The sequence below is a fragment of the Marmota monax genome, unplaced genomic scaffold (genome assembly GCF_021218885.2).
Source record: "Marmota monax isolate L192 unplaced genomic scaffold, Marmota_monax_Labrador192_F-V1.1 WCK01_AAM20220418_F8-fsc00149, whole genome shotgun sequence".
NCBI classification, from domain to species: domain Eukaryota; kingdom Metazoa; phylum Chordata; class Mammalia; order Rodentia; family Sciuridae; genus Marmota; species Marmota monax.
The window spans coordinates 4,144,732-4,157,249 of NW_026693170.1; the positions used below are offsets into that span (position 1 = coordinate 4,144,732).

General features: G+C 45.9%; 1 long non-coding RNA gene across 1 annotated transcript; it reads right to left on the reverse strand.

Annotated features, from left to right (window-relative positions):
- Nucleotides 1-9,696: 9,696 nt before the first annotated feature.
- Nucleotides 9,697-11,903, reverse strand: LOC131424609 (uncharacterized). Its single transcript, XR_009227929.1, has 3 exons — nt 11,587-11,903; nt 9,943-10,036; nt 9,697-9,854 (listed from the first exon to the last, which is right to left on the reverse strand). It is a non-coding gene; the product is annotated as an uncharacterized LOC131424609 (long non-coding RNA).
- Between the last annotated feature and the right edge of the window lie 615 nt (nt 11,904-12,518).

Here is a 12,518-nt window from a genome sequence, read left to right on the forward strand (position 1 = left end):
GGGCCATAGCTGGTTTCATGGTATCCCAAGAAGCGAGGTGTTCTGCCCTTTTTATATGTCCTAGGCTTCCTTTGTTCTCCTGCCTTCCCCCCCCCAACCTTTCTCCTTCCTGTGCACTGTGACTAGGCCCAGGAATGCTTGGTGGGGTGGCCAAAAGGTGGGAAGTACGTGGGCTGAAGGGGGAAGGGCAGGGTGGAGCAAACAACCTCCCTGTAGGGAGGGGAAATTCCTGGGGCAGGTTACCTTGGCAACAGGTTGGAACTGGGGCAGGTTCTTGATAAGATCCCTCAGGGGACATTCTCCAACTTCCCAGATTCACTCAAAATTGGCCTCCTTGACCTGACCTGACTTATTTACCTATCTACACTGACCGCCTGTGTACTTCTGGCTTCAATTACAGGCTTGTGCAGGGCTCCCCCAGCTCTTTTTATCTTGAGACAGAGTTTCACTAAATCGCCTAGGCTGGCCTTGAACCTGTGATCCTCTTGCTTCAGAGCAGCTTGGGATTCAAGGTGCACCATCACACCCACCAAAATACTACATATTAAGTGTATTACTAATGAGCTTCAGCAAAGGCATGCATTTCTATAACCCCCAAATCCTCCCAGAATACAGAAAGTTCCCTCATGCTCTCATTCAATCACCTGCCTCTACCCCTTCCTTCCACCATAGATTAATTTTGTTTGCCTTTAAAAGGACCCATCTGGCTGCCAGCCAGTGAGTGAATTGTGGAGGAGGGGCCACAGGGCGGGAAGCCCAGTGGGGAGGTTGCTGGGAAGTCTAGCCATTTTGACAGTAAGCTTGATTGGGGAGAATGGCGACCGGGAAAGAAGAGAATGGATACATTCGGGATGCATTTGGAGGTAGAGCTGGCAGGATTGGCTGACAGATTGGATTTGAAGTCACCGGGAGTGATCAAGGTTAACTCTCATTGGATCTGGCCTTAGACAAGGAGAGACTCACAATAGGGAGAAAGAAGCTATTAAAGACCGTGAAAAGAACCAGAAGGATATGTTTTCTAGTGAGCCCCACCCCACCAATTGCTTGATTTTTGTTGTGAGAAGATGATAGGACTATTAGCAGAGGGGAGAACTGGGGGGTACAGGAAGCTATTGGAGCAGGCATTGGGGGAGGGGATCAGGAATTCTCTTTGGGCTTCATGATGTTAGATTTCCCAGGGGTAGAGCAGAGTCTGCAGTTTGTTCACTGCAGACAGATTTGGGGTTGGATGCAGAACCTTCTAGAACTCTCCAGAACTAAGAACTGGCAACTACCTATGGTAACAGAGTTGAGCCAGCTTTGCTGTTCCCTTTGTCCCCAGTTTCAGGGCATGCCCCTGGGATGTCAAAGCTAGGATCAAGACTAGAGGAGACTAGTCAAAGGTTCCCAGCCTCCAGAGAACGTTCTGGGCGTGTTCTTGAAAGGAAGGGCTCTGGCCTCACACAAAAATGACAAAATTGCAAAAATTGTGAGTTGAGCCAGGTGTGGTGGTACATATCTATAATCCCAGTGACTCAGGAGGCAGGAGAATTGCAAGTTCAAAGCCAGCCTCAGCAATTTAACGAGGCCCCAAGCAACTTAGCAACACCCTCTCTCAAAATAAATTATAAAAAGGGGAGGGCGGTGTGGTTCAGTGGTTAAGCGTCCCTGGGTTAAATCCCTAGTATGAAAAAAAATTATGAGTTGGATGTTTTGCTTTAATTTTGTGGTGCTAGGGATTAAACCTAAAGCCTTGTGCATCCTAGACAAGTGCCACTGAACTATATCCCAAGCCATGACTGAGTTGACTGTTTAAAGATGACCAGTATTGTCTGTCCACTGGCTGCTGCATTTGACATCACACTGACCTGCTTTCAGTTTCTCTGATGCCAAACCAGTCTCAGGGCCTTGGCACCTGCCTTCTACCAGAAGCACTAGGCCTTGAGATTGAGAATGGTTTATGCTGCTCAAAGACCAACTCCATGAAGAAGAGACCCTCCCAGACCACACGCAAGCTAAGTTGCTGAGTCTCCTATCCCACCTCTGGCTTTAATTTATTAAATAAGGTACTATATGAACATTAAATGGATTAGCTGGGTGTGGTGTCATATGCCTGTAATCCCCGTGATTTAGGAGGCTGAGGCAGGAGGATGACAAGTTTGAGGCCAGCCTGGACAACTTACTGAGATTCTGTCTCAAAATAAAAAATAAAAAGGACTAGGGATATAGCTTAGTGATAGAGGGCCCCTGGGTTCAATCCCTAGTACCTACGAAAAAAGAAGAAAAAAAAAAAAGGTTAATATTCTTAAGCACTTATAATAGTGCCAGCCACTTAAAATACATTTAAAAATAATTTTTTTTTGGATCAGGTCTCACTATGTTGCCTAGGTTGGGTAGGAACTCCTGGGTTCCAGCAATCCTCCTGCCTCAGACTCCAGAGTGGCTGAGATTCCAGATGTGCACCGTCTTCACTTCTTACCACCTGAAAGTATTCTATGTGCTGATTTACATTTTTATTATTCCTTTCCCCACCAGAATGTTCTCTCCATGAGGGCAGAGACTTCTATTTTGTTCACTGCTGTATCCCCCATACCTAAAATTATGCCTGACACATACATAGTAAGTGCTCACTAAACTTTTTATTGAATATACGATTTGCAAGCCTCTAAAATTCATCTAGAAAGTAATCAACGTTCCCAAATGCCCAAACTTTAAATGCAAGGATTTGGAGTTTCCCAAATGGATTTTGCAGTAATTGTTTCATCCCGGGCTGCACGTGGTCTCCCTAGTCTCCCTCCCACGCCGGATCCTCACCCTGGGCCAGCAGATGTCCAGACACAGCTCAGCTGTCTACTGTCTGACCTCTTCCACACCCACAGCTTCTTCCCAGCAGAAACCCATGGGTCAAGGTGGGTCCGTGCTCTGAGCAACCTCGGAGTGGAGCTGCCTACCGGGGATTTACAGAACCACTTTCGGAGGCTGCCAGCCCTGGGGTTCCGCAGGCTGCCTGATGGCCAGCTTCTGGAAATAGCTGGGACTCCGGTTCGTTTTGCCTGAAATCCTCCAAGCCTGTGGTTCCGGAACTGGGCTTGCTGTCGGGACTACACCAGGCCCCTCTGCTCTCTGTTCTGTTAGCCTCGAGTCTCTCTCCTCCTCCTCTTTAGAGCCGCACCACCCAGAACCCAGAACAGGACAAGGGGGAGGTCCTAGGAGCGTCTCGTTTCCTTCCTGCTTCCCCAGGCTTGGCTTCCTCAGGTTGGAAGGCTTCCCTGGCTGGGAATGGTGTGGATTCTGTCACCGACCTCGAAGCAGCGAGGCTCTTTGCCCTGGTGGCCTGCTGCAGGCTCCCCATCCCTTCCCCATCGCGCGCCCTCTCCCTTTCCTCTTCCACCCTGATCCCCGACTTGTGCCCCTTTCTCCTCTTGGCAGCCCTCTCATCCCACCTGTAGGGGACTTCAAGTCTCCCTCTTAGTCTGGCCCTGGGGCTCAGGCCTGTCATCCCAGCAACTGGCAAGGCTGAGGCAGCTGGAAGGCAAGTTTCTTATTTTTTAGTTCCTGGGATTGAACCCAGGGGGCACTTAAACACTGAGCCACATCCCCAGCCCTATTTTATATTTTATTTAGAGGCAGGGACTTGCTGAGTTGCTTAGGGCTCCGCTAAATTGCTGAGGCTGGATTTGAACTCTCAATCCTCCTGCCTCAGCCTCCTGAGCCGCTGAGATTACAGGTGTCCTCCACCGCACTCAAGTTTGTGGGCAGCCTCAGCAATTTTGTGAGGCCCTAAGCAATTTAGCAAGATCCTGTCACAAAATAAAATAAACGCAATTTGAAAAAATAAACACGGCTGGGGATGTAGCTCAGTGGTTAAGGGCCCTTGGGTTCAATCCCCAGTGCCACAAAAACAAAATAAGAAAAGAAAAAAAAAAAAAAAAGAAAAAGCTTCTACTCTCTGAGGCTTCAATTATTTTAATTTCTGGAATAAATCTACAGTAGACAGATCAACAGGAGAAAAGCCATTTTAATTATGTGCACATGCCCAGGAGTTAGGGAAAATAAGAGACTCCAAGAGGAACCAGATAATGAAGTTTTTAATACCATCCTGAGGCTACAGAGATGAATAGGCCCTTGGGATTTCCGGGGAGCGGAGGAGGGAGCCACAATTATGGGAGGGTGAGGGGAGGCACTGCATGGGGAACAAAGGTTGACCTGCTATGCAGATAAAGTCCAGCAGTAATCTAAGAATAGACTACAGCCTGTGACAAAGTCCAATTTCTCAGCCAGGGCAGGTGCCCTATGTCTGTGACCCCAGAGACTTGGAATTGGAGGAAGTAGACTCATAAATTTGATGTCAGTCTGGGCGATTTAGCAAGACCCCATCTCAAAAAATATGAAAAAGGGCTGGGGGGGGGGGGGTTTTGCTGAGCATGAAGCACCCTGGGGTCAATCCCCAGTACCGCAAAAATCAAAACAGAACACCCTCCCAAAAAAGAAAAAAAGAAAACAACAACAAAAAATGAAGTTCAACTTTCTCTCATGTGGGTATGTGAGTTAGTCTTTTTCTGGGGAGGGGGCAGGTACTGGGGATTGAACCCAGAGGCACTTAACCACTGAGCCACATCCCCAGCCCTTTTTATATTTTTAAATTTTGAAACAGGGTCTTGCTAAGTTTCTTAGGGCCTCACTAAATTGCTGACGCTTGCCTCAAATTTGTAATCCTCCTGCCTCAGCCACTCAGAGCTGCTGGGATTATAGGTGTGCACCACCATGCCCAGCTCCTCTGAGTCAGTCTTCAAAGAGTCCTTCTTTAGGTAGATAAGGGGACCCCAGAGAAAACCTCTGTTTGCATTTGGTGTTCCCTGATACTGCCTAATCAGCATGTGAGTGTCATGGGATGGAGTATTGCTTTCTGAACCCCAACACACCCCTCTCCCACCCCTCACTTCACCCCTTCACTACATCCCTGTCCTTGTCCCTACTCCATTTCCTCACACCACTGTTTCCCTGACACCTTCTGGGTACCATTCCTTGTAGCTGGGTGAGCATGGGGTAGAAATTAAAAAAAAATAAAATAAAAAATAAGACTCTGTCCCTGCAAATTCACATCAGGAAGACAGGCATGAAAAAAATAAAATTATAGGCATCAGGGACGGTTCTTGCTCTGTCCCTACCGTCTCCATGTGTATCCAACTGTCATCTGGTTCCTTCTCACATATTAATGTCTTACATATTAATGTCACCAATTCATGTCTTTATACATGTACTTTTTTTTTGCATTACAATTCTTATTACACATATATACCACCATTTTTCATATCTCTGTACGTAAAGTAGGTTGACACCCAATTCCGTGTCTTCATACATGTACTTTGGATGATGATGTCCATCACATTCCACCATCCTTGCTAATCCCCTGCCTCCTCCCTTTCCTTCCCCCCCTTCCCTATCTAGAATTCATCTATTCATCCCATGCTCACCCTCCCTACTCCATTATGAGTCCTTATATCAGAGAAAACATTCAGCATTTGTTTTTTGGGGATTGGCTAACTTCACTTAGCATTCTATTCTCCAACCCCATCCATTTACCGGCAAATGCCATGATTTTTAAAAATGATCATTTCAAACACAGAGACAAGGAGGCCATGGTTTTGTACAGATCTTCTGTATTGGGCCCCAACAGACCAGACTGAAGATGAAAGTGGAGCCCGGCCTGGTGGCTCATGCCTGTAATCACAGCAGTTCTGGGGGCTGAGACAGGAGGATCACAAGTATGAGGCCAGCCTGGGAGTCTTAATGAGCAACTTAATGAGCCCCTGTATTTAAAAAAAAAAAAAAAGGCCGGGGCTATTATGTCTCTAGGTTCAATCCCCAGTGCAAAAAAAAAAAAATGGAGTTACTCATGCTAAAGCTCCATGTTACCAAACCAAATGTAAGTTGTGATCTGACCTTCCAAGAAATTGAGAGGGAGAGAAAGAACAGTCAAATTTCCCAAGCAGTCGAGTTCAATTGATTTAAGGAAGTTCCTCTGCCCTAATCCTCGAACCAAACAGACAAACCCGATGTTAAGCAATCAGTTATTTTCTTTTTCTTCTGTCTCCGCCTTACAAGGAAAGTAACTTTAAAGGACCGACATGCTGTTCTTCATTTTTTGCTTTCTTTAGCACTTTTTATAAAAATCAAACTTCCTGTGCTGGGTTCTTTGGAACACTTATTCTGTTTTGTTACCTGATTCTAGAATCATAAATAAAGCCAATTAAGATCTTTTAATTAAGGCCTGCATGGTGGCGAATACCTGTAATTCTAGCAATTTGGGAACTTGGGAGGCTGAGGCAGGAGGATGAAAAATTCGAGACCAGCCTGGGAAACTTAGACAGACCCTGTTTCCACACACAAGAAAAAAAAAGATTGAGGATGTAGTTTAGTGGTAGAATGTCTGTGGGTTCAATTCCAAGTAATGTGGGGCAAAAACAATTTAAGTTGTAATTTTGTTATTTGACACGTTTTCAGAAATTATTGTGGCTGGGTATAAAAAAATAATATTTAAACTAGTCTTTCTCTTGCATGAGATAGCCATCATTTTACAGCCAATATTCCAAGGTACCTTTTAATTTTTTACCATGCAGTTCATTGATCTTAATTCCTGGAAGAGATTTCACAGAATGGCCTTGTCAAAAAGTCTCCATCTATTTTCCCCATGGACATATCTGATTTCTAGGTTGATTCTAGTCTTTCCCTTTTTAAATCAGCAAGTCATGCCATGTGTGGTGCTGCAGGCCTGTAATCCCATGGCTCAGGAGCCGGAGGCAGGAAGATCACAGATTCAAAGGCAGCCTCATCAATTTAGCAAGGCTGTGAGCAACATAGTGAGAGCCTGTCTCAAAATAAAAAGTAAAAGGATTGGGCATGTGGTTCAGGGTTAAGCACCTGGGGTTCAATCCCTAGTACAAAAACCAAATAAAACAAAACACTTCAAAACAACAACAACAACAACAACAAAACAACAAAAAGCCTCCAACATGTCAGAGGAGAAGAGATGTCTCCAAAGAGGGTCCTAGAAGTTCCCCAAGAGAAGAGGGAATTTCACTGAGGTCCAGCGGCGTTATTGGCATACATGATAGAAAAGAATTTCAGCACATGCCAAAGACCCAGAGGTTTACTTAGGAAGGTAGATACATATTCAAGGGAGAGTGGGGCAATCTTAAGAGAGGCAGAGAATGACATGCCTTCGTAAGCAGAGCAAGGAGTGCACATTCAAAGGACAATGAGGGTTATCACCAGAGGGAGGGACAGCAATCTGGTGGTTTGGGGTGTTAATATTTATACAGGGACCTTTGGTTGCTAGATGGGCTAGAAATGGAGCCAGTCTGGAGTTACACAAGGTCGCGCCTGTGCTTGTGCATTGCTGTGCATTGCATTATGTTTTCTTTGCAGACAAGGGCACGGGTCAAGGGTGTGGGCCAAGAGCACAGAATGGGTCACTCAGGAATTACAACTGTTTGTGGGCGCTTCCTTTGAGACTCGGTATTTCTCCCTTTATTCCCAAATTCCTGTCTCAGGCACTGCATCTTTCTCTGGGTTGAGAATTGCATTTCGAATGTCTGAGTCAGGGTGGTCTGATTTCTGGCTTCAGCTTCTGGCTTTGATCTGCCTCCTTCACCCCTCCCCACTGGTCCTGCTGAGTCATGCTCCCAGTCTCCCACCAGGGCCCTTTCTGAATCTCCTCCCAAAGCTCCTGGCCTCTGGGCATTCTTCTCTCCTTTACATTTGCAACAGATGTTCTTTTTTAAAAACAGGCTCAGCACTGGGGATGGGACCCAGGGTCTGTATCATCAAGCTGCATCCACAGCCAGGGCAGATGTGCTTGAAATCTTATATCTGAGCTTATTTGTCTAACTGGTTTCTCCACCTAGATCAGAGCTGGGCCAGGAGGAGGAACAGTTCCCATCAATCTTCCTCACCCCTGGGAGCTTACCAGTCTCACTAGTGATCTGGGAGTTCTCCGAGGGCAAGAGCTATCTTGGTGGATGAAAGTATGTGGATCAGCCGGTTGGTGGAGGTTGGTGGAGGTGGGCGGTGGAGCCTGGTGAGGCAGTTTTAGAAAATGAGAGGTAGCAGGGGCGTGAGCTTAACGGTTTTGCACGTTGCACGTTGAACAGGAGAGGAGGGTGGAACCTCTGTTTTGGAAACTTTGGGTAGCTGCACTTACCGCAATTCAGTTCTTTGCTATCGCCACTGCCTCTTTGTGAGACTTTGACCAAGTCTTCAACTTCTCAATTTTCCTCATCAGTAAATGGGCCTGAACAATTGGATCGATTCCCCACCTGTTAATTCCCTCCCACCTTTTCTGGTACCAGGGATGGGCCCTAGAGGTGCTTTGCCACTGAGCTACATCCCTAAGTCCTTTTTCTTTTTCTTTTTTTTTTTTTGGGGGGGGGCACTGGAGATTGAACCCAGGGCGCTTAATCACTGAGCCACATCCCCTAACTGGTTTATTTTATTTCATTTATTTTTGGGTACCAAGGATTGAACTCAGGGGCCCTCGGCCACTGAGTCACATCTCCAACCCTATTTTGTATTTTATTTAGAGACAGGGGCTCATTGAGTTGATTAGCGCCTGGCCAGGTTCTTACTGAGTTGCTTAATGCCTTGCCTTTGCTGAGGCTGGCTCTCAGCCTCCCGAGCCACTGTTTTATTTTTCATTTTGTCACAGGCATCTCTAAATTGCTTAGAACTCGATAAATTGCTGAGGCTGGTTTAGAATTTGGGATCCTCCTGCCTCAGCCTCCCGCTAGGATTACAGGCATGAGCCACAGCACCTGGCAAGTCCTTTTATTTTCTATTTGGAGACAGGGTCTCACTAAATCGCCCAGGCTGGCCTCCACCTTGTGATTTTTCCTGCCTCAGCCTGCCAAGTAGCTGGGATTACAGGTGCACGCCACCATGTCCAGCCTCAGTAGTTCTTTGAAGTAGGTATTACTCGTCATCTTGGATTGAGGAATTTGGGGCTGAAGGACAGAAGGTGATCTGCCCCTGGTCACAGGGCTCCTAAGTGGCTATTTTCTGGGATGGTCCTTCACTTATCTGCCCCTCCTTCCTTTCCCAGTGCTCTCTGTTTGGGACTGTTTTGCTGCACTTCTCTTCGCCCAGTCTAGAGTGGTACCTCCCAGCCCGGATAAAGTCATGAGTGCGCTCCACGCTGAGGACCACCTTTCCAAATCCGGGGGGACTCTCCACGGTGCAGCTCTGTAATCCGCACGCGCCCTACGCCCAGTGGCACCCTCCACACGCGGTGTCCATCGGGGGACGCCCCCGGCCTTACAGCTGCTGCCGTTGGCTTTGTACTTGCTGGTGGAGGGTGGGACCCAGGGCGAGGAGGGGATGGTCCAGAGAGGGACAGAAAACCCTGGCCGGGGGAGAAGGATAGGGAATTGGAGAGAGATTGATAACCCTCTCCCTCCTTTCCTGCTTCCTGGGTTCATACACGGGTAATCCCAACAGCTCAAGAGGCTGAGGCAGGAGGATCTCAAGTTGAGGGTCAGCCTGGGAGACTATATATATATATATATATATATTATATATATATATATATAATATATATATATATATATATATATATTTTAAAGAAAGTGTTTCTAGATAAGAAAGTCTATGTGACGAAGTAAATAAGAGGGTTTATTTATTTATTTTTAAGAGAGAGAGAGAGAGGGAGAGAGAGAGAGAGAATTTTTAATATTTATTTTTTTAGTTTTCAGCGGACACAACATCTTTGTATGTGGTGCTGAGGATGGAACCCGGGCCGCACGCATGCCAGGCGATCGCGCTACCGCTTGAGCCACATCCCCAGCCCCTCAGTCTGGGATATTTAGAGAGATCTTGTCCTAAAATAAGACAAACAAACAAGTGCTGATAAGAGTGCTCCTAGCTTCAATCCCTGGTACCTCAACAACCAAATTGGTGGAGGCTCACCTGTAATCTCAGCCACTTGGGAGGCTGAGGCAGGAGGATTGTCAGTTGAGATCAGCCTCAGTAAATTAGCAGGCCCCAAGGATTTAGTGAGAACCTGTCTCAAAATAAAATATATAAAAAAGAAAGGGTTGGAGATGAGCCTCAGTGGTTAAGCGACATTGGGTTTAATCTCAGGTAACAACCACCACCACAACAAAAGGCTACATTAAATTAAATTAATTAAAAAAGTGAGAGAGAGAGAGAGAGAATTCCCTTTCTTCCTTCAACCCCTGTTCTGAGGTTTTCAGGCCATTTCAGCCCCCACCCAGGGCCCTATCAGTCACTGGCAACTACAGCTGTTGTGAAGTTCTTCAGCTACCAGAACCAGCTTGAACCAGCCTGAGCTGGTCCTATATAATTTTTTTTTTTTTTTGATCCAGAAGGTGAGACCCGCCCTCAGAGAACAGGGAAAAGGTTACCCGCTCCTGGGTGCTACTTTGTGGAAATCACGACTCCCTTTACACACCCATGTCTCCAAAGCTAAAGTAAATTCCATCTCCACTTAATTCTTTTATAAATTTCAACACGCCTTGGCTTTCTCCATAAGGAGTGGTTGGAGAGGATCCAGGGGGTGAGAATGCAGAAGGCCCTCGCCAGGGTAGGTGTATCAGCTCTTGACAGGCAGGAGTGAGCAGCCCTGAGCCCAGCTGGGCTGGGGGGTGCCGGGGACAGACACAGTGGGGGACAGAGACAGTCCTGATCTCAGGGACTCAGTCCAGTGGGGGAAACAGATTGGTCTACAATTTCTCTGAATAGCCAACTTGAAATATGCGAAAGAGATACATTTTGGGTGGAATACTTTGATCTCCTTCACCCTGAAAGAGTCTGAGTAAGATTGGCAAGCTTTCTTCCTTTAAATAGTCCATAAAATTCACTAATGAAGCTGGGCACAGTGAGATGTGCCTGTAACTCTAGTTACTCCGGAGGCTGAGGCGGGAGGTTCGCAAGTTTGAGGCCAGCCATCTTCAATGCCCTCAGCAAGTTAGCAAGACCCTGTCTCAAATTCTAAAAAGAAGGGGAAAAAAAAGAAAGAAAGAAAGGAAAAAAGAAATAAAAAGAATAAGGGCTGGGGATTCGATTCAGTGATAGAGCGCCCCTGGATTCAATCTCCAGGACAAAGAAAACGAACAGGGGGAAGGTATTTAATTATAGATTATTCCTTTAATAATTTTAGGATTATTCATGTTTATTGCTTTTCTTTTTTAAGATATTTTTTTTAAGTTGGAGATGGACACAATATCTTTATTTATTTATTGTCACAAGGTGCTGAGGATCGAACCCAGCGATCGAACCCTCACATGTGCCAGGCAGGTGCTCTGCCACTGAGCCCCAGCCCCAGCCCCATGTGTATTTCTTGTGTTAGTTTTGTTTTTTCTTTTTGTACTGGGGATTGAACTCAGGGATGCTTTACCACTAAGCTACACCCCTAATCCTTTTTTTTTTTAATTTTGGAACAGTGCCTTGCTAAATTGCCCAGGCTGCCCTCAAACTTGGGGTCCTCCTGCTCAGCCTCCTGAGTTGCTGGGATTACAGCCCTGTGACATCACCCCTGGCTCTTGTTTCGGTTTTGTATTTATTTTTTTAAAAGGAAATTTTTCCACTTACATTTTGCTGATATTCTTTCTTCGGTTTATTTTTTGTTTAAACATTTCCCTCCCTCCTCTTGCTTCTGCTGCAAGCATGGAGAAAAGTGTTCCCCTAACTAGATGGATAGGAATCCAGACTAGCAGTTCAGCGATTCCTTGAACTCTTTGAACTTCTAACCTGCATGCCAAAAATCAATTGTGACCTATCTCCAAAAAATTGCTTTGTGATTTCTCAACTGACAGTTAGCCTAGATCTTCCTCTGTTTTGTTTTGTTTTTGTTTTCCAAATACAAAGTTTGGAAGCAAAAATTTGTAAAGCAAAGATTTGTAAGAAGATTATATGACATACGGGAAACCAAAATGTGTCCCTATTGTAAGGGTAAAAGAAATTGAAGTTAAAGCGTAAAAGTTACAGGGTAAAAGACCGGGTGTTGTAAAGTTTCTAAGCTGCAAGGTCTGAGTTAAAATGTAAAGGATTAGGTATTGTTAGGTTTCTATGCTACCTGCAAAACCTGAAATTTCTGTAGCTGTTAAGACAATGCTTGGAACTGCCCAGTAAATATTTCCCCTGACTATTTGGTTGTTTAATAAGGGCTCTGTGTGGTCGCACGTAGGCATTGCAGGGCCTGGACCAATCAGTTTAAATGTAACCCCCTCCTTAGGAATGACCTATCACTCCAGCCTGACCTGTTCCCGCCAATGAATGAACCAATCATGTTTAGGAGTTGTTGTTCAATTTTGCCGCGCCTCATGATGATTTGTTCTGATGTATACAAAGCCCTCCGCCCTCCCCAAAAAGTGTACTTAAGCAGTGCTCAGCCCCTGCTCAGGGCTCTGGGCTGCTTTCCCTTCTTGAGTGGGCACGGAGCCCCGGCATGCTGGTTCAATAAATCCCCCTTCTGCCAATTGCATGAGTGGTCACTTGGTGGTCTCTTTCTCCGACGTTTCGCA